The sequence below is a fragment of the Molothrus ater genome, chromosome 1 (genome assembly GCF_012460135.2).
Source record: "Molothrus ater isolate BHLD 08-10-18 breed brown headed cowbird chromosome 1, BPBGC_Mater_1.1, whole genome shotgun sequence".
In the NCBI taxonomy this organism is placed as follows: Eukaryota; Metazoa; Chordata; class Aves; order Passeriformes; family Icteridae; genus Molothrus; species Molothrus ater.
Window position 1 is genome coordinate 151,845,625 of NC_050478.2, and position 10,469 is coordinate 151,856,093.

Here is a 10,469-nt window from a genome sequence, read left to right on the forward strand (position 1 = left end):
CAAAACAGATTGGCAAAATTTCCTCCATCCTATTTCTGCCTGGTGCGTTATTTTTTCTGAAGGCTGAGGAGCTGTCTGGTCTTCAGTGCTTGGATGATCTTGGGAGGTAGAAAATTCCCTTGGGAGAGATGGGATTGTATTTTTGTACTTTTTAAGGAATTTTTAGGAGTGGTTTAAAGGAGCAGTGGGATCTTGTGGCCACAGTATCCCCTGGGATTGTGACTTCTTCTAGTGGCTCCTTGTCCATTTTTTCCAAGCTCTTAACCCTGATTCTATTTAAGGAAAACTTCCAGGAGAAAACCGCCAGGTTGGACGGGGTTGGAGCAACCTGGGGTGGTGGAAGTTGTCCCATGGCATGGGCTGGAACAGGATGGGCTTTAAGATCCCATCCAAGCCAAGCCATCCTGGGACTTTATGAGCTCAAGGATAGGTTTTTAGCTCTGCTGTTGTCCAAGATGCCTCTCCATATCCTGAGGCATCACCACACCGTGTTCCGGATCCGCCTTCCAGCGCTGGGCCATCTGTAGCAGCCAAGCTTCCCACGTCATCTTCCCGGCTGCTTGCCGTGGGAGCGGGAAGGAAAGGAGGGGGCGGGGTCACAGAAAAGGCCACCTTGCCCTTAAAAACATCCCAGCAGCATCTTCCCACCATCCTAAAAACGTGGGATGCCAACATGGACGTCTCGGAGCTGGAGAGGGATTTATTTAGGAGAAGCTGTCGCCTTCCGCCCGCATCACCCAACCCCAGCGTTGGCGAAGGGGTTGTGTTTTGTGGGATTGGGATCATTTCCCTAATTCCAGGGTTTTATGTTGGGCTTGTTTTGGGTTTTGGTTTTTTGTTGGGTTTTTTTTTTTTAATTTGTACATGGATTCTCACCTTTTATGGATTAAAAAGCACTGATTCAAATCCAGTTTGTAGCACTTTTGTCGGGAATTACGGGTGCACCACCCATGATGGGAAACAAGCCCCAGCTGATCCTCCTAAAGATTCCATGTCCTCCTAAAGATTCCATTTTTGGGTCATTCACAAATCTGGAGCTGTTGAGGTTGGGAGAAATCCTTTGGATCCAGCATGGGCTGCTCCCAGGAAAACCAAGGTCCCAGGCATCCAAATTAAATTTGGTGAGCCGTGATCTCCATCTCCAGGGGGATGCGATGGGAGATGGTGGCTTTGTCACATGAATTCATGGAAATTATGTGGGAAGTGGAGGGTGGGGCTCAGGTTGGATCCCTTTGGGGCTTTTCCCCTGCAAAAGAAAAAAGGGAATTGGTGAAGAAAGTAATTTTTGCTTCACACTGCAGGTTTTAAACTGCTTTTTTGGTTCCATAAAGGGTTTCTGATTCCTTTTATTTGTAAGAGTTCATAAATTGTAATTTAGGCTGGAAAGCAGCAAATCCTTGGCATGGGACCCCCAATTTTCCCATGGGACCTGGACACCACCTCCCCACCATCCTGGGAGGATGACCAAACCCATGGATTTGGGGCTGGATTATGGGAACACACATCCCACAGGAGAAAGGTGGGTTTAAAGCCCCTTAAATGGGAAAAAAAAAAAAACAAGGCCAGGATTTTTCAAAATTCGATTTATTTATGGAATGTGGTGGGAGCTTTTTTTGTCCTGTCTACCAAGCCAGGGTTAAAACAGCATCCAGCTTTTTTGGGGGGTGACATAATTTTGGAATTGAAGGAGTTTCCCCTTCCATCAGCCCTCCCGTGCCAGGTTTTAGAAGCCACCCACAGTGAAGTCGTTCTGCTGCTGAAGATCCTTTTCCCACCCACGTTCAGTGGATGTGGGAAACTCGTGACTCCGGAGCTGGGATCTCCTCCCCCTCTGGTGACGTGTGCTCAGATGGGATCTGTGCTCCATCAGCAAGAGCCTGCTGCTCCTTCCCTCTTTCCTGAAATCCATGGAGCTGGATCTGTCCCTGCTTATCTTCTCCAGCTTGACCAGGAAGCAGAAAGGGTCCTGTAGGGTAAAACATGATCAAAACCACAAAAAAATAGAGCAAAAATAACTTTACACTTACCAAGAAATTGAGGTCTCTCTGTCCAGGAGCTCCAGGGAAATCAGCAAACAAGGAATGTTTGGATATCCTGGACTGGGACCAGTTCATGCAGCTCTTATGACCAGAGTGGAGATGGAAAGAGGATTTTGGGGATTTTTAAAGTCACTGATGATTTCCAGGGCCTTTGAGTCAGAAAACAGCCTGGAAATCCCATCCTGAAAATCCCATCCTGGAAACCCACAGGGATTCACCCAAATTTCCTGATTTTCCTCCTCTTGGAGCTTCACCCTCCATAATAAAAACCTCCCAGCCCATGGACCAGCCCTTCCAGCCTGGTGGGAAGGGGATTTGATTCCCTCCTTCATTAATAACGCAACACAAGAGGAGAAGGTCCCTGTGCTGTCCTTGTCCCTTCACATCCCACTGGCACCGTGACCCACAGCGGCTCCTCTGGAGCTGTCACTGGCTCCAAATCCATGCTCCTGCTTTTCCCTGGGGATAACAGGGGGAAAAGAGCAAAAGAGGGTGGATGTGGGTTGGTGGTGGGACACTGGAGCCAGGCCAGGTGCTCTCACTGCTAATAAATTTAATAAGTTTGGAATTTTTCAAAGGGATCAGGGGCTGGAGCTGCCTCCAACCACTCCTGGTCCAGGAGCAGAGGGATGGGGCAGAGCAGGATTTCTCCTGCTCCAGGATTGCTCTGTGGGATCCCTTGTCCCGGCGCCTGCTCCACCCGAGGGGAAGGGACATCCTCAGCCCCACCCCTGCTTTCCCAAGCATCCGTATGGAATTCCAGCCTCCTCTCCAGCCTGAGCCCACTGGAGGGCAGCAGCACCCTGTGCAATGCACCCACTGCCCACAGCCCCCCCAACTCTGCCCAGCCGGGCACCCCCCACCCACGCTGGCACCCAAGGCTGGGCACGGGTCTCCCTGGGGTGCTCTGGAGTCCAGTGCATCCCAAAAAAAAGGGGCATAAATAGCGGGGTTTGTCCCTATATCCTGAAAAATCCTGCTGGGAAAAGCATGCAAGGAGTGAAACCGAACATTTGTAGTGCAGCTACACCCTGAGCTTGCAGCAAACCCCATCCTGTGAAGGGCTGGAATTTTTCTGGAAGCAGTGGGAGCACCACCCTGCTCCTAAAAGCTGGAGCGTTCATCCCTCATCCCCCTGTGAGGGAATTGCCCCCCTGGGCTGATCCTAAAAGCTTTGCCAAGGTGTTCTCTGAGATTTCCAAGGTCTACTCTTGGTCCGAGGTCCCCTCCTGGCCCAAGGTCCCCTCCTGGCCCTGTCCCCCCAACACCTCAGAGGTACAAAATCCTTTCTGTGTCACCTCAGGTGGCAGAAAACACCAAGAAGTTCATCAGGCTACCAAGAGGGGCTTCACCAGGGGGGTGTGAAGCCACCAGAGCCACCAGGGCTGGGGGACTGGGAGCTGCAGGGGTGACAGCAGCAGGTTCAGGAGTGACGATGGCACCTGGTGCAGCTGCACTAGAGGGCAGAGCTGGGACATGCTGGATCCTGTTCCCCACATCCCTTCGTCACCCTGAGCCACCCTGGTCCCAAATTGTCACATGTGGGACACGGGTGTAGCTCCATGTCCTCTGGCCACCCTTGGGTGTCACGTGGGTGGGGATTCAGGTGCACCCAAAGGTGCTCAGCTCCAGAAATTGTCCAGCCGGGATGAGAGAGGGACAGCAGGGACCTGCCTGTCCCTGAGGCTCCTCATCCTCAGCTGCTTCCTGCAGGGGACAAAAGCTGGGATGGGGATAACCCCTTATCCCATCCCATGCGTGATCCATGGGGAGTGCTTGACCAGCTTCTCAGGCATGGGAACTTGGGGATAACCTGGGAATAACATCCTGTCCCATCCCTTCCCATACCATCCCAATCATCCCACCCCACCCCATCCCACTCATTCCCATGGATGGGAACAAGTGTCTCCCCTATGGAAGCAGGTTAGACCTGGCCCAGGTGGAGCTGGCCTGGAATCAAGACAGGGGTGGAGAAGGGAATCTCCTTGGATCCCCATTTTCTGTAGGATACAGGTGGTTTTGAAGGATCTGTGCTCTGTAGTCCAAAAGAGGAGGGAGGACAGTCATGGAATGGGGAAATGGGCAATTGTGTTGGGAAGAAGGGAATTTTAAGGACCTGGAAGTCAGTGGGGACCCCATATTGGCTCAGAAAAAACCCAGATAGTGTCATCTCGCTCTGCAGGGCCAGATCACAGAATCATGGAATGATTTAGTGTGGGATCCATCCCATTCCAACCCTGTCCATGGACAGGGACACTTTGCCCTATTCCACAGCTTCATCCAACCCGGCCTTGAACACTTCCAGAGATGGGGATTCCACAATTTCTCTGGGCAATCTTTGTGGCTGGGCCAGGCAGGGATTTGCCTTTGGATCCTGCTCAACTCCTGGAAACCAGAGAAAACCAAACCCTGCAGCAGCTGGAAAAGCTTCATCACAACACTCAGCACCACTTTGGGATGAAATTCCTGCCTCTCCTCTTCCCTTTTCTCAAGCTCCTGCCATGCCTTCAGACTCTCCCAGAAACCCCATCCTGATTTTTTTCCCATCTCAGGAGCAATCCTCTCTTTCCCTGCAGTCACCCTTTCACCAGGGTCCGGCCTATAATGGGAAGGACAGAACGGAGGCGTTCGGAAATGGCTCCTGAATCTTTAATAAAGCAAACATTGCCTGGGCCATAAACATGGGATGACAGCTCCAGAGGCTCCCAGGATTCCTTACTTAACTCTGCCATAATGGCTTTAATGGCCCGGCAGGGAGCTGAGGTGAAAGTCCTATTAAAAAATGGATTCCCGAATTTAATTGAGGCTCTATCTGTGGGGGAAGATGGAGGAGAGGTCACTCCACAAGAGAGCTTGGGAAAATAAAAACACTCCTGCAGCAATTCCCAGTCCAGGTGGTGGCCCTGGGAATGTAGAAGATTCAGTGGTGTCTCCGTGGGATTGTGCCTTGCCTGAGAGGGGACATCCCAGTTTGGGATGAGGAATGAGGATCCACAAAGCCCAGCGGGAAGTGCTGGAAGCACCTCCATCCATACTGGGAAGCACAGGCCCCACAGCAGGAATGAGGATCTGTCATCCCACCTGACTGACCGGCACGTGGCCTTCCAGTGACCCTTCCGTGTCCAGCTCTTCCCATTGCGTTCCTGGTCCCATCCTCATCAACATCATCAATCCATTTGCTCCAACTCCATGAATATCCATTCATCCATCAATCCATTAATTCACCTCTATCAGTTATCTATCCACCAATCCAGCTTCCTATTTATCCAAAAATCCAATCACCTGCCTATCCACCAGCCCGTCCGTCCATCCATCCATCCATCCATCCATCCATCCATCCATCCATCCATCCATCCATCCATCCATCCATCCATCCTCCATCCATCCATCCATCCATCCATCCATCCATCCATCCATCCATCCATCCATCCATCCATCCATCTCTCTTGCCCTCAATCCATCTATCCATAGATCCACCCCACCTCCATCCTTCCACCGATCCATCCATTTCTCCATCTATCCCAAGCTTTTCCCCACTCAGGGAAGATTTGCACACTGAGACCTTTGCAGATCACCAGGGATGAGCACAACATTCCAGCTTGGAGACATCCCAGTGTCCCGGATCATCATGATCCATGGTTTAACACTTGGAGATGGGGTTATTTTTCCTAAAAAAACTGTTGGAAGATGGATGGATAAAGGGACAAAGAGACAAGAAGCAGATGGGTGGAGAGGAGGAATGAAAGAAGAAATATTTGGGATCAGGCTGGGAGATCAGTGGGAATCAGCCACTAATTAGTGAAGAAGAGGAGTTGGGAAAGGAGGAATTCACTCCTTCCTCCCCCCATCCCGCTCCTGGCGAGCCCCACCCTGAGTCAGCAGCTCTGCTGAGGTCACGCCACCCGCGCTATTAATTGGATTAATAAAGATGTTCGTCATGGAGGTAATTAGCTGCTAATTGGGGATGACAAGGTTGTCAGGCTTTGTCCCTCCAAGGGACAATTTCCCGTTCCAGGCCCTCCCCTTTCCCAACACGCTCAGAGTCAATGGCATTAATTAAAAATCACGGAGTCCATAACCTTGTGCTGCCGAGCCCTGGGCAAATTCCCACCTCCGGAGCCCGGGGGACAGGTCAGGGTGGTGGCATTGTCACCTCCGGCCACCAGCTCAGCTGAGTATCCCAACTTTTTGAAGGAAAACCAAGCTGCAACCCCCAAAACACGCAGGTATCCTTTTCTTCCAGACAAGGAAAAGCTCTTCGGAAAATGTTTTGTTAAAAGAAAATTCCCCAAGGAAAGATCTCAGCCTGATGATATCTCAGGGATGAGACATTCCCATTCTCCCCAAACTTTCCCTGCCCTTTCCCTGGAGTGAATCCCTGTCAGTCACCAGCTGTGGGTTGTCTCTGCCTCTCCCAGGAGTCCTTTTTTAGTGGGAATGTCTGACAAAAACATCCAAAACAATTCCAAACCTGTTGCCTCATACGGCCAGAATGCCCCGGGGACAATCCTGCACAGCTGGACGCGGCACAGCTGGATGCTGAGCTGGGCATGGAACCTGCACAGGGATGAGGAGCCTGGCACAGCTGGGTATGGCTCTGGCACAGCTGGATGCTGAGCTCTGCACATCTGGATGATGGGGGGGGAGCTGATCCTGGACTGTGCATGGGCTGGTGCCGAGTCTCGCAGGGGTTGAGGAGCCTGGCACAGCTGGAAACCGAATCCAGAACATCTGGATGCTGAGCTCCACATGGGAATCCAGAGCCTGCCACAGCTGGATACCAAATCCAGCCCAGCACATCTGGGTGCTGCCCAGCCCTGCAGGAAATCAGGTGCAGCCTCAACACCTCCGCAGCCTGGAAGTGCTGAATTTTCGGGATCAAATAACAAATCCAGGCTTAACTGGGAGAACAGAGCTATTCCCACAGTGTGGGATGTGAGGAAAACCAGGGAGTCACCACGTGGCAAAGCTCAAAAATTTCCAGTATGTGGGACTGGGAGAGTTGGGAATTCAGTGCCTCTTCCCACAGTGGGAACTGGTTGGGGTGGGAGGTGACTCAAAGCTTGGAGAAAATAGGGAGGGGTTTGTGGCAGGCAAGGATTTGGGTGGATTTTCCTTGGATTCAGATCAGCCCTGCCAGAAAATTTGGCTTTTCCCATTCCTGGTTGGCTTGGAACCCCTAAATCCCTTGGATTTGCTCCATAGGGATGGGAAACTGAGGCACATGGGGGGCAGCTTTGCTGCTGCCCCTCATCTCTTATCTTCCCTAATCACCAGGCTGAGGGATGGGAGCTGTTCCTTCAGCTTTTTATGGGATACAATCCCATCATTAAATCCTTGCTGAGCCCAAATCTGCCTCCCTGCCCTGGCTCTGTGTGCTGGAAAACACGGATATATTAAAGTGGATATTAAACTGCTGGAACAGCCATTAAAAATTGCCATCCACGTGGAATGCTGCTCAGATAATGATCCTACAGAGACTTGGATTTTCTTGATTACCCATTTTGGGATGTGTTGATTTTATCCTGATTTTTTAAATATTTTTTTAATCTTTCCTTTAAATCGAACTGAGGCAAACACGAATATTCCTGTGGTTTTGGTATCCCAAAATAGTCCTTTCCCTTCCCTATCCACAGGGAAATGCTGCAGGGGCTGTGTCATCCTGATGTTTTTTTCCAGCAAAACTCAGCAGAAAATAATGGGAAAAGAAACTGGGAAAGTGGGAAAGTGGGAAACTTATCCAGCTGGATTTCTATCCTGATATCAGGACAGGTAGAACAGATGATGGAAAGAAGGGGTTTTGTCCCTGAACCTGCCCATTCCAAGAGGTTTGGGCTCTGTTTTCCATGTTTTTCTTCACAGAAAGGAAGGAAAAGGATGAAAACATGGTTGGAGAAAAGAGGTCAGGCTCAGGAAGGCTTCCAGGCTCATTCCCAAAGGATGAAAGGTGAAAAGGAAAATAGGGAAGAACCAGCAGTGTTGTTTCCCAAATTCCTCTGGGAACACCTGCAGTGGGTAGGGAGGCCAGAGGAATGTCACAAGGTCTGGAATGCCCCTGCTCCCTGTTTTTTAAAAGCCAAGAGCAGCTTTGGGAAAGCTCTGGAATGAGAAGGGCAGGAAGCTCCAAGGAAAATCACGGCCAGAGCGATAAATCCTTGGAGTGGGGCTGATGACATAATAATGGTGCTATGATGTCATCCCAATCTTCCCATTGATTTTTCCTTCCTTTTTTTCCCACTTTCCCTCTCGCTGAACAGGCTTTTCCCATCCATTACCCTGCCCAAGCCCACACGGACTCCGCTCCTGTGGCTCGTTAGATCCGGAGGTATCGATTGATCCCAACGCTGGGAGAGGGTGGAAAAGAGGGATCTCTGTGTGGATGCAGGATCCTGGGAGTCCTCTCTCCAGGGAGACCCTTCCTGAGGCACCAGGATGCTTCTGGGAGCCGGAAAGACCAGCTGGGCTCTTCAACCTCATCCAGAGGGAACAGGAGGGTCTTGGCTCAAATCTGGGCTGGAATTCTGTGCAATTCCTGTCCCATGAGTTCAGGATGGCTTTGGAGAGTGCCTTTAAAGGTCATCCAATCCAATTCCCTGCAATAATCAGGGATACCTTCACTAGATCTGGCTGTTCAGAGCCTCATCCCGCCCTTTCCACATTTTCCCTTGTAACGAAAGAATTTTCCCTTTTCCCCTTCCAAATCCAGGTCAGCATCCACATTGCACCGACCTCCAGAGCTGCTCTCCCATGCCATGAGGAATCCAAGCTGGATCCCCAGCACCTTCCCCCTCACCTTGCAAGGATTTTCCCTGTCCCAGCATTCCGGCTCCAGCAGGAAAAGTACCAGGCAAGCCGGCTCCTCCGGAGCAGACAGAATTCCGTCGGAAATGCAAGGACAAGCATTAATCCTGAGGCTCCGGCTCTGCCAAGGAGCAGGGAGCAGCTTCCCAGCAGGATCCCTTCTTCCAGCCCTTCTGTCCTTCTCCACCACCCCTTTTCCAGCCTCAGGGATGGCGGGAAAAGCAGGAACCCCCCTCTTATCGTTTTCCAAGGAAGCAAAATCCATCAACACAAGGGGGGTGTTGCCCTGAAGAGTTTCACATCCAAAATCTGGGAATAAATACATGGATGTGAAGATGATTCCTGGCAGGTTTAGAAGCACTGAAACCATGTCAAGCCCTGTGGGAGCTCAAATCCCACCAGGATGTCCCAATATCCTGGGAACAGCTCCTCCTTTCCTTGCACCATTCCCATCCCCATTCCCAGGCCTTTCTGAGCCTTCAGGAAAGGACAAGGATGCCAAGCTCAGCTGGGAAAGGGAAAAATGGGGAGCAAGGAGCAGCTGATGGATCGGCTGAGCTGCTGCCAGCAATTTCCTGCTGGGAAAATCCATCCATCAGCCTGGCACGAGGAGAGGAGCCACCGGCAGCTGGAGCCACCAGCTGTGGAGCACATCTGGCAGTGGGGCAGGGGGGACATCCCTGTCCAAGAAAAACCCCGCCATTATCCCGATTTCCAGGAAAAAAGCACCTGCTTGGGGAATGGAGCTGCAGTGGAGAATTGCAGCTGGAGCAAGGATCCCACCTCGGGATGGGAATTGGGGTGACAGTGGGATGAGATGGGATTTTTCACTCCAGATGAAATCCAGGGATGAGGAGGGGCAGGGATGTCACACACTGGTGGCTCAAGGGATCCTGGATTGCCTGCAGGGTTTGGGAATGGTGTTCCCAATGCAGCACCCAGGGCTGAGTGAGGCCCTTTGAGTCTTTTCTGTCCCTATGGATCATGGACATATTGCTGGGGATATGGGAATTCCACCCTGGGGCATCTCCTCATCCTGGCAATGGTTTTCCAGCCCCTTTTTTCCCTGAATCCTTTTTTCTTCACCAGATCCTACTGAAGAATCCCAGAGAGCTCTGGGATTCCTCTTCTCACCCCTTCTTTGTAGTTATTTGCTTTTCCCTCCCTTCCTGACACCGCAGTGGGATCCCATTTCCACATCTCCCTGAATAACCTCAAAGGGACACATTCCGAGCTGGATGGGCTTGGAATGAGCACTTTGGAATTCCCACCCAGGCAGAATTTGAGGAAAACCCCTCCAACTCCCTGTGTGTGCTCAGTCCTTGCTTCCATGGATGAGCTTTTCCTGCAGGAGTGGGGCTGGATCTGACTCCGAGCACACACAAATTCCCTGGAAAAGTGCTGTGTATGCAAATCTGTGTGCAGATGGTCCCTGCAGCTGGCTGGTGCCTCATGGAGCGTTTTTAGGGATGCATGGATGCCCCACGGAGGGATGCAGGAGGTTGTGGGATGTGCTCCTTTAAGAGGGAGCGGGGATTTTGTGGAGTTTGCACTTTGGAGCGTGGAATGTTACGGCTGCAGTGGGAATTGCTCCCTGATATTGAACAGGTAAATAAAGCTTGGAAAAAG